Genomic DNA, 12,014 nt, shown 5'->3' with positions numbered 1-12,014 from the left:
ACGAAAATTCGCCGCTGCTGCTTGAAAAGACCTTTTGGCGGCATTCTCAGCCCTCCGGTCCATGGGGTCTTTGAAATGGGACACGTCCTCCAATGGAATGGCTGTTTTTTTCGTGGCCTTGGCTACTGCGGTATCGACTTTCGGGACTTCCCAGGCCTCAGAATTCTTATTATCAAAAGGAAAAAGCTTCTTGGTTCTGGAGGATGTAAAGAATCTCCTGTCAGGATATTTCTACTGCTCCGTGATAATGGCAGAAAGTGAATCGTGGACTGGAAAGGTCTGCGGTTTCCTAGACTGACCCTGAAAAGGATCTAGTTTTGCAACTGGTATGTCATCCTGTAGATTCAGAGTAGATCTGACTGCAGAGATGAGTTTCCCTGTTTCTTCGACTGGAAAGAAAAAGGTTTCTTCTTTAATCTCCCCGTCCTCATCAGAAGGCTGTGGGTCATTCGACTGGTAGTTATATTCAGAAAAAGGAGCCGAATAATCTTCCGGGTTATCTGGGAGATTATTTGGTGGACCCTGGTGGTAAGGTTGTTGCTGGGGTACAGGTGCCTGAGAGGAGCTTGCCATGGCTCGAAAACAGTCAAAGGTAGACTGAAGTTCCCCCTTCAACCAGGAGGTAAATTCCGTCATGGAAACTTCTTTAGGCCGAGAGCAAGAGTTGCACGTTTTGGCCGAAGGGTCATGCAGGGTCTTTTTGCAAGATGAGCAGGCTTTGTGTTTCGTCTTTCCCACAGATTTCCTATGTGGGGAGGCTTCAGGAGGGATATCCTGATTTTTATCTGACATGACTGAGGAGAAAAAACACAAGCTGTAACTGCAGAAAACAATGGCATAGGCAACGTAAAACTTCTTCCAAGCCAAGAGGGCAACACCTACTTGAAATGGCAGTAAATAATCCTCAGGCACAGGCAGGCACAATAGCAGAGAAGTAGATGCAATACTACAGCACAGAAACGAAGAGCAAGGAAAGATCTTATCCATTCTGGCGTTTTATACAGAGGCATTTAGGTGCCCAGGACCGGAAACCTCACATCCGGAAATTCCCAGCCAATTGACCTCTCGTGACCCCGGGTCGCTGCACCGGAAGTGAAGCCGATTGGAGATATGAACGTGTGCCAAGAAACCGGTACAGCCGGTTAGCGATCTCCTCCTGCCGTGCCACACTGAGGATTCCCCGGGACAGAGTGAACCAGAGCCCGAGGATACACATCCCAGTGAGCCCCCTGTGCTCAGGGCTGAGCCTCGTGTGGGTTGCCGCGATAAACGCGGAGTTGCAGCCGCCGAGGCTGCCACACGAACCCTGGATCCACACGGGACCTCTGCCGGGTATCAACAAGGACGCCCCCCTGGGGGGAAAATAAAAAAGGAAGTGGAGGTAAGCTTCAGCCTAACCGCTACCCGAGTAGGGCAGGAAACAACACTGGGGAGGACTCTCTTTTTTTTTTTTTTTTTTTATTTCCTGCCCTACCTGGTAGGCGGAGCCTTCTTCTCATGTGCCACCTGGAATGGCAAGGAAATTGAGGATCAATCCTGTCCAACGTAAATATGCTAAAAGGCTTGACATATATATTCTATAAATAATGGGCAGTACGGGTATAACTTTCCCAGGTTATATTTTCATCAAATAAAAATTAAACTCAAACTAGGTTACTGAAGGTAACGTGCTTTCTCGCTGAAGTATATTCACCTGTATTCTTATTGTTAAGCATACTTCAGTCTCATCTGAATATATGAAATAACTTTACATGCACACACTTTTCTATGTATGTTCCAAAGTTAGGTTGATTCTGAATTGTTTTCATTATTTTTTTTAGCCATTCCTTTGCAATGGTCTTACGAAACACCTAAAATAAAGCTAAAAGGGCAACAAAGGGCTTTTCTTAAAAGCAAATACATATTTAATGATAAAGGAATCGGTACTGTACAAATGTGTATTTGAATCACTGAGCACGGAAAAAGTAAAACAAGACTACAAATCATGTGTACTATTATATTCTATGGTCATTTGGGGAAAAAACATGCTTTTAGCGAATGACCATAGATATTAAAAGAATTGCTATAAAATACTAAATAATTCAGAATACAGTTAGCTAAGTAAGAGCATGTTTTACAGGCTGTACACACAGATGAAGTGTGTGATGTTTCTGGTATACAAATAAGAAAATGTAGGAAAAAAAAGAAATTGTCTATGCAGATGTATCATGTTTATGTAAAATGGATATGCATCCACTATCACTATGATTTTAATAAAACAGAAACTTTGAACTTAGTTTATACTTTAAATTAACATATCCCTTTGAGTACCGTATTTGCTCGATTATAAGACGAGGTTTTTTTCAGAGCAAATGCTCTGAAAAATACCCCTCGTCTTCTAATCGGGGTCGTCTTCTAATCAGACCTCAAATAGAGGTCTGATTATGAGACTAAGATCCAGATCCCCCGCACCGCTGCAGGGGACCTGGATCCTCCTGTCGTCCCCCCCCCCACCACACACTTACCGATGCTTCCTGCTGTATTGCCGGGGCAGCGGGTTGACGTCTACGCAATCCGCGTAGACAACGTCCGCTGCAGCCGGAAGGAGGTGTGGCTAGCAGCGGGGGTTGTCTGCGTCCGTCGCACAACCCTTCCCCGAGTGTCAGAGATCAGAGTTCCCCGCACCGGTGCGGGGAACTCTGATCTCTGACACTTGGGGAAGGTATCCGCGACTGACGCAGACAAACCCCCACTGCCAACTCCACCTCCTTCCGGCTGCAGCGGAAGGAGACGTCAACCCACTGCCCCGGCAATACAGCAGGAAATTGGAAGTACCGGTAAGCGTGTGTGTGTGTGCGCGCGTGCGTGTGTGTTAAATGGGGGCATAGGGCATTTCTGGAATGCCTTATACCCCTATATGCCACTCTGGCACTTAGGGGGTTAAAAGGCATATTATGGGGCAGAGTGGCATATAGGGAGGTATAAGGCATTTCAGGAGGCAGAGTGCTCTATTAAATGCCCCCTTAACGCCACTCTGCCTCCTGAAATGCCTTATACCTTCCTATATGCCACTCTGCCCCATAATATGCCTTTTAACCCCCTAAATGCCAGAGTGGCATATAGGGGTATAAGGCATTTCTGGAGGCAGAGTGCTCTATACAATGCCTTTTAACTCCCTTAATGCCACTCTGCCCCATAATATGCATTTTAACCCCCTAAATGCCAGAATGGGATATATATGGGTATAAGGCATTTCTGGAGGCAGAGTGGCACATAGGGGGTCAAAAGGCATACCATGGGGCACAGTGGCATATAGAAGGTTAAAAGGGATATCATGGGCCACAGTGCCATATTGGTGTCGCAAGCCTGGGGGCAGATGTGCGTAACTGGGAGACAGGTTGGAAAATACAAGGAAATAAAAACAAAAAATATTTTTCTCAATCATAGCTTTTATTTAAAAAAAATAGTTTACACGAATTAACATTTACTGGTAAAAAATTTTTCCTTCAGGGTCGTCTTATATTCAGGCTTTTTTTTTTCCTAAGTTAATATTCAGATTTTGGGGGGTCGTCTTATAATCGAGCAAATACGGTATACCTTACATTAATTAATAGACCATAAATATGTATCATTATACTGTGGCAAAAGGTGTGGTAAAGTGATAGATGGCAGGTATATTGGACCAGCCTGGGTCAATAGTAGCCTGCTTTAACCCCTTCAATCCCCTATAGACGTACCGGGAAGTCCAAAAAACGCCCACTAAGAAACCCCTATGGACGTACCGGTACGTCTAGACCTTCGTGCAGCGTCAGGGACTCCCCCCTGCCGCTGCATGGGAGACCAGGCTGTCGTTTGACAGCCTGGACTCCCCCCTGGCAGCAGAAGCCAGCGTCGCTGGCTTTCTGCTGCCCGATCTCCTGTAACAGCTTCCGGCGCGAAGCCGGAAAGCTGTTACAGATATAAATGCTCGATCTCGCGATCAGGCTTTCCCTTCCAGGTCACGTCACTACTGACGTGACCTGGAAGTTCACGGGAGGATCGGGTAGCCCAGCAGGGTCTGTCCCCCAGTGCCACACATCCGGCAGCAATGTTACACGATCGCTGTGATGAGTAATCACAGCGATCGTGTGACCGTTACTGCAGATGCTCTGCCTCTCTCCTCCATCTGAGAGAGAGAGAGAGAGAGAGAGACAGAGCATCGTGCAGAGCTGCAGAGGGAAAAAAAAACAAAAAAAAACAGTACATAACCCTAACCCTAAATTAACCCTTTACTCCCCACAATCTTCCAAAAAAAATTTAAAAAATAATTAAATAAATTTGGGTTTAGTTGGTGGGTGCCCTGTAATGTCCAGAAAACCACAAAAAAATAGGCATGTGGGGTATTTCCGTAATCAGGAGAGGCGGCTGTACACTTTAGGCTAGATTTCTCTGCCGTAACACATACCCTGTGCCAAAAATCCTCAGCAACACAGAAGTGTTGGTGGAAAAAGTGCACAAAATTAGAGCAACGGCTGACTTTGGCAGTGATTGCCGGCCAAATGGTTGCATGGAAATTGTCCAAATGCTCTTGATGAGATACTCTGGGTTGTCTGCTTTACAGAAATATATACTTTTATGGGGGTATTTATAATTAGGGGGGTGCTAAGCAGCCCCAAATGAAACATAGGTCTACTAAAGTAAAATGTGAAAATTTCATGTTTGGAATCTATAACGCGCATGGTCCCGTTTGTGCCCTGTAAAGTCCAGAAAACCACAAAAAAACTAGGCACGTGGGGTATTTCCGTAATCAGGAAAGGTGGTTCAACAATTTAGTATAGATTTCTCTGTCGTAACACATACCCTGTACAAAAAATCCTAAGAATACTACAAAATACTAAGACGCGTTGGTGAAAAAAGTGCAGGAACTAATTTCTGTGGCAACCTTTGACAGTGATTGGTGGCCAAATACCTGCATGTAGAGTGCCCAAATACCCCTGATAGGATAGCCTGGATTGTCTGCTTTACAGAAATATATACCTTTGTGGGTGTTTTTGTTTTATTTGTTTAAAATTAGAGTTGCAGTCCCATCATACCTAATGTAAAAATGTAATGGCTTTGTATAAAGTAATGTACACCTTATAGTATGTTGCCTATATGTGCTGGGAAAATATGGAAAATCTATATAAATTAGGTATTTCTGAAATCAGGACACCTGAATTGATAAATCTGGATGGAATTTTCTGTCTCTTTACCTAATTTTGTGAGGATTCAGAGGGAAAATGTAAAAAAAGATGTTTTTTTTAAATTTTTGCTAGTTTTTACTAAATTTCTAATTCTAAATTTTCAGCTAATCATCCAACTATGGTATCAAAAGAAAGCTCTATCTCTCCTTGAAAAAACAATATATAGTTTATATGGGTACACTATTCACAGGAAGAGAGAATCATCGCTGAACCGACATTGCGCAAAAATTGCAAAATTGCTCCAGGCTTTGAGGTACCAAAAACCCCTGGGATTGAAGGGGTTAAAATATGTCCCAGGGAAAGATGTTTGTTTACAAACTGCACTACTGGCAGTTTGCAAAACATGGTAAGGGTCCCTGGGGCGGAGCATCTGGAAGAGCAGGGTGGGCCAGTGCTCCAACAGCACTAATGGCTGTTTTGATCCAGTCCGGAGCCTGCATTCTGGACAGGAGCTCCACAGGTGTGGACTAAGTAGCAGCTCACCTGTGGTTGATTAATTAGCAGGCAGAAGGTAAAAGGGATAGAGCCTGATTCTGAGGGGGAAGCCACTATTATGCCAGCTCGGAGAGCTGAGGGGTGGTTTCTCTCTGCAAAGCCGTATTGATGGTAACTTGTGACCTGTTTTGTCCTAAGCCAGTGCTCAAGCAAAAGCAAAGACTGTTATTCTGCTTATAACTGCTGCTGTTTATTCCTTTAAAATAAACATTGAAGCTGAGCCGGATGTGTCCTGGACTTCATTTACCCTAGAAGACTGTGGTTACAGCCAAGTAGTGATGGGAAGTTCGGATCATTAAAGTGAATCGGATCATTTCGATTCGTTCACTGAAATGATCCGATTCATGATCCGGATCTTCGGATCACTCAGTGTGTCTGCACGGAGTTACTGTTTTCCAGTAACTCCGTGCAGGCACACTAACGATTGGCCCCGCCCCTTTCATTATGAATCCTCCCCCCTGCCTCCAGTGATGTCAATGAAGGCAGAGAGTCGTTCAAAGATTCGGATCTTACAGGGATCCGAATCTTACAGTGATCCGGATCACTGTAAGATCCGGATCATTGTAAGATCCGGATCATTGTAAGATCCGGATCTTTGAACGACTCTCTGCCTTCATTGGCATTGTAATCATTCAGAGAATGTCACCATACTGTTATAAATAATACATTCATAATCACTGCCCCCAGGATTTACATTCCCCTTTACCTGCAACTGCACCTTAAGCTAACTTTATTAAATTAATTAAATTAACCCTCACCATTAAATTAACCCTAAACACCCCATCAACCATGACTGCCCCTAAAATTAACCCTTAACACCCTATTAACCATAACTGCCCCCAAATTAACCCTAAACACCCCATTAAGCATAACTGCCCCTAAATTAACCCTAAACACCCCGTTAAGCATAACTGCCCCCAAATTAACCCTAAACACCCCATTAAGCATAACTGCCCCCAAATTAACCCTAAACACCCCATTAAGCATAACTGCCCCCAAATAAACACTAAAGACCCCATTAAGCATAACTGCCCCCAAATTAACACTAAAGACCCCATTAAGCATAACTGCCCCCAAATTAACCCTAAACACCTCATTAAGCATAAATGCCCCTAAATTAACACTAAAAACCCCATTAAGCATAACTGCCCCCAAATTAACCCTAAACACCTCATTAAGCATAACTGCCCCTAAATTAACACTAAAGACCGATTAAGCATAACTGCCCCCAAATTAACCCTAAACACCTCATTAAGCATAACTGCCCCTAAATTAACACTAAAGACCCCATTAAGCATAACTGCCCCTAAATTATCCTTAAACACCCCATTAAGCATAACTGCCCCCAAATTAACACTAAAGACCCCATCAACCATACCAATTTATTAGGTAATTTATCTGGAGTACATGCAATTAATTTAGGGGCAGTTATGGTTAATGGAGTATTTAGGGTTAATTTCAGGGGCCGTTGTGGTTAATGGGGTCTTTAGGGTTAATTTCAGGGGCCGTTATGGTTAATGGGATCTTTACGGTTAATTTCAGGGGCAGTTATGGTTGATGGGGTATAAGGGTTAATTTTATGCTGATGATTGAGGGTTAATTTAATTAATTTAATAAAGTTAACTGTAGGTGCAGTTATAGGTAAAGGGGGGCAAACTCAGGGGAATCTAAATCCTGGGGGCAGTGTGAACATTATTAATGTATTTATTTATAAAAGTATGGTATCAGTGATTTTCTCTGAATGATTCGAATCTCTGTAAGATTCGGATCCTTGTAAGATCCGGATCCCTGTAAGATTCGAATCATTCGACTCTTCGGTTCATTCGACTCTTCGGTTCATTCGACTCTTCGGTTCATTCGACTCTTTGAACGAATCTCTGACTCTATGAGTCATCGTTCCTGTGAGAATTAATGAGCTGTAACCTGACCCCAGAGTGCTCTGCAGATGACTCACAGCTCTAGGATCAGGTTACAGCTGCATGATGATTCACAGACTGAACCGCTACAAACGAATCGTTCAGTCTAGTGAACCGACTCATCCGGATCACTAAAAAGAACCGGATCAAATGAACGATTCGTTCATGATCCGGACATCACTACAGCCAAGATCCTTGACAAAAATCCCAAGGAAAAGGGAGGCCTGTCACAATACACATTATATATATATATATATATATATATATATATATATATTTTACACCTTAATTGTTGGTATGTTCATTTTCCTTTCCGTTTATTAAATGGACAGTCTTATCAACAAAGAATGCATATTAAATTACTTTGGAAAAACACTGAGGGGCGTTTCCAAGGCATGTAGACTTTTCATTTCCTTAAAATGTTTGTACTAATACATCTCATCGTTCAAAACAGTTAAAGGTACAGCACACTTAGAACACTTTTTTCATGATGTATTCCCTGTAAAGTCTACAATTGAATGAACTTCTCCAACGTGTTTCATTTTCCAAGTTGAAGTGTGCCTCATTACAGCTGAGGAGTGAAACACTGCCAAGTCTACAAAGCCTCCCACATTAAGACCTTACCCTGACTCAAGCAAGAGGTCAAATTTAAGACACCACTGCTTTCCATTAAATGAGCAGGTTCTCACAAGATAATAGCAAACGAAGAGGAGGCTTAATTAGAAAGGCAGAACACTGCGGAAAGGTGACTCGTCTTTTTAAGTACTGATCTGGTAATGTTGCAGAAATGTTATGATTTATTTGAGTAAAGATACGAAAAGCAAATTGTAATTAACTTCAGGGATGAGTTTCTAAACTGATATGCAAATTGTGTTGTTATTGCTAGGTCAAAGTGTATCCTCTTCAATTGCACATTAAGTATATAATATGGATACCATATCCATAAATGAATATCATACAGATCAATTTATATCTAAATTTCTGCTTAGCCATGTTATAAGTTCAACATCAATAAGATATATATATGAACCCTAGGCCAGTCGGCCCCTGCCTAAATGTCAAACAGTTTTTAAAAACACTGATTGTAAACAAAAAACACACCTTGTACTTTGCGTAGGGGCATTAAATCATCTATGCAGCTCTTCACAATGATTTTACCACCAGAAGTAAACCTTTAAATGTTTGCCTGTTGTACTGTTAACTTTAGTGGCAACACTGCTTCAGTCATAATTAACCCCTCAAAAAAAAAAATGTACAACAAAGACTAAATTTGTTGTTGGTTTTACCTATAAAAACCATTTATAGCCTTGAAACCTCGTTTGAGCGGGACCCACCTCACCTGTCAGGCTCATTCTATTGCAGCCCTTAACTGGATGTTGGAGTCCAGAGCGCAGGAGTGTAAGAACGCAGTGATTGAAACGAACTTTACAAAGGACACAAGCAGAATGTTTGGTTATAGGTTATATTACAAAAGCAAAGCAAGGCATCTCACCAGAAGCAGCAGAGTAGGAGGCATATCATGCATATAAGGGTAGGGCAGGCAGGCAGGCAGGCATGAACTATGGCTCCAAAGAACTTAATGAACTCACACCTCTGTTATTGGGAGGCAGGGATATAAAGCCTGTTCATCAGATCACGTGTGAGTCGTCTAGGCTTCAGGTGAGGGAGGCAAGGTAATGGTATAACAAAACACAGCTGAACATAAATACACAGCACATTAATTATATACATAGCAAGATATGCATACATGGTACAGGATGCCACAAAGGACAGGCAACAAGGCAAAGAACACAGGGGATGGAGTGAGGAGCTGAGATGTAAAAGGGAAAGAGGGCAAAGGTACATAAAATACAGACAGAAATAAACAGGACAGCAAGCTGTGGAGAGGAGTTTAACTCCAGGCAGACCACTTAAAGGGGCGGCCACATCTTGCAGTTTGCAGGGCTGGGGCTGAACCCTGACATCAGCTTTTGTTTCTGTAAGTAACCACTTAATGACCAGTGATGTGCCAGGCACGTCACACAAAAACAATCAGTTAACGACCAATGACGTACCTGGCACGTCATGGCATTAATCAAGCTTAGAAAGCGATCTAAGATTGCATTCTTCCCTTAAACAGTATTGCTGTAATGGCTCGATATCGAGGCTTTCAGAAACTCTGAGATTGGGAGCAGGAGCCCTGTATGGCCCCTCCCCAGGTGCCAACGTCCGCCATACACTCTATGGGGGCTGACGCCAGATTTAAAAGAGCTTAGGAGGCGATCAATGGGTGTTGCTGAAATGCCTCGATAGCGAGGCATTAGGTGACACTGAAAACCTAACCCAGGCCTCACTGTGACCCTCTTGGGAACCTGCAGGTTGACTACAGGTACTACATAATTATGCAGTCATAACCACCCAGTTCTAACAAAATGTTTTTAAAAAAGTAGAAAAAAATGAGATTTATTTTTATGAGCAAGTGCTAAAATTAGCACTGTATCTTCCCAAAACTCCTGGCATGGAAAGAGTTAAAATACCAGCATTTCAACTACCCATGGTTTGATGGGGTCAATTGGAGTGGCTGTTACCTTGCCGGCGGATCCGCTGTGTCCTCGAGCAGGGGAGCCCCCTGCTCGTCCCGCTCGCGGAAGACGCGGCGAGGTTTGTCCCGCCACTAGACGCGCACCCCTGTGTGGATCGAGAGATCTAGACGGGACACGTGCCTCGACGTCATGAGAGCCGTTTGCGCATTTGCAAACGGCTATCTCATGAATATTCATGCCGGGTCTTAAAGGGACCTTTATCTTTTTTCCTCCTCACATTTAATTAGGGGGGTAGGAGGATCTAGGAGTGGAGGGATATTTAAACCCTCAGTTTACAGCTATCCCTTGCCTGTGATAGTGCCTAGTTTGCCTTCACTAGCGTTCTATATTGTATTTTGTCTATTGGTTATCTGAACTCAGCTTGTTCCTGACTACCCATTGTTTGCAGCCTGCCCTGACCTTTGCTCGTGACCCCAACTATCCGTTTGCCTGACCCTTGTATCTGTTACCGTGTTCCTGCATTATTTGGGACCCCTGATTGCCGTTTCGTCTATCTAAAGTCTGCCTTGCATTGCCTCTCATCTCCGCACGGGGGTGCCTTTCCTAGTACTGCAGCGTGGATTCACCTCCTGGCAGAGGCGTATATAGGGTATGGCAGCCATGGCATATGCCATGGGCGCCATCTCAAGGGGGGCGCCGGTGAGCGGCTTTTAAATGCCATTTTTTTTTGATGCGGAGGAGAGAGAGGGGCGCCTAGCAACCGCTCGGCTCCCCTCATTCTCCTCCACGAGCCCTCTACCCCCGTCCCGGTGCCGGCATTTCATGCAGAGCGCCGCAATATGCCGGCATATTGCGGCGCTCAGCATGAAATGCCGGCACCAGCGAGCGGCTTTTAAACACTGATGCGGGGGAGAGAGAGGGGCGTCTAGCAACCGCTCGGCGCCCCTCGTTCTCCCCCGCATCAAAAAAAAGAAGACAGCGTTTAAAAGCCACTCGCTGGTGCCCGCTGCTTCACTGCTGGGCGCAGAAATATGACGTCATATTACGGCGCACAGCAGTGAAGCAGCGGGCACCAGCGAGCGGTGCAGGAAGACAGCAGCATCGTGCTCCCGTCGCTGGACTTCAAGGTGAGAGAGGAGGGGGGGGTATAGTGGGTAAGGGGGGGAGAGGGGTTAGAAAGTGATAAGGGAGGGAGAGGGGGTTAGAAAGTGATAAGGGAGGGAGAGGGGGTTAAAAAGTGATAAGGGAGGGAGAGGGGGGTAAAAAGTGATAAGGGAGGGAGAGGGGGGTAGAAAGTGATAAGGGAGGGAGAGGGGGGTAGAAAGTGATAGGGGAGGGAGAGGGGTAGATATAAGTAAAGAGTGTGCATTAATGTGTGGATGCATTGAGTGAATGAGAGAGAGCATGAGTTAATATGTGAATGTATTGTCTGAATGAGGGAGAGCATGAGTTAATGTGTGGATGCATTGAGAGCATGAGTTAATGTGTGGATGAATTGTCTGAATGAGGGAGAGCATGAGTTAATGTGTGGATGCATTGAGTGAATGAGGGAGAGCATGAGTTAATGTGTGGATGAGTTGTCTGAATTAAAGTGTGAATTAGTGAGTGACTGTAAAAGTGTTTGTGTATCATAGATGTATAATTGTGGAAGGGCAAAGATGGCACTAGCAGGAGGTTTGAGCCTTGGGGACCAAGATGGCACAGGCAGGGTGTATATGGCACAAAGATGGCACTGGCCGGACTGTTTGGGGACAAAGTTGACTTGTGCTGGGCTATTTGGGGACAAAGATTGCAAATCTTATGTGTGTAATCTGGGTGCTGGCCAGGTTCTATGTGGGCAGTGTGGACTCCAGGGCTGGCTTTAGGGTGCAACCTGTGAT

Source organism: Sceloporus occidentalis, unplaced genomic scaffold (genome assembly GCF_023333645.1).
Source record: "Sceloporus occidentalis isolate IW3139 unplaced genomic scaffold, rSceOcc1.0.p SCAF_96, whole genome shotgun sequence".
Lineage (NCBI taxonomy): Eukaryota > Metazoa > Chordata > Lepidosauria > Squamata > Phrynosomatidae > Sceloporus > Sceloporus occidentalis.
Note: the sequence above shows the minus strand (reverse complement) of the source record.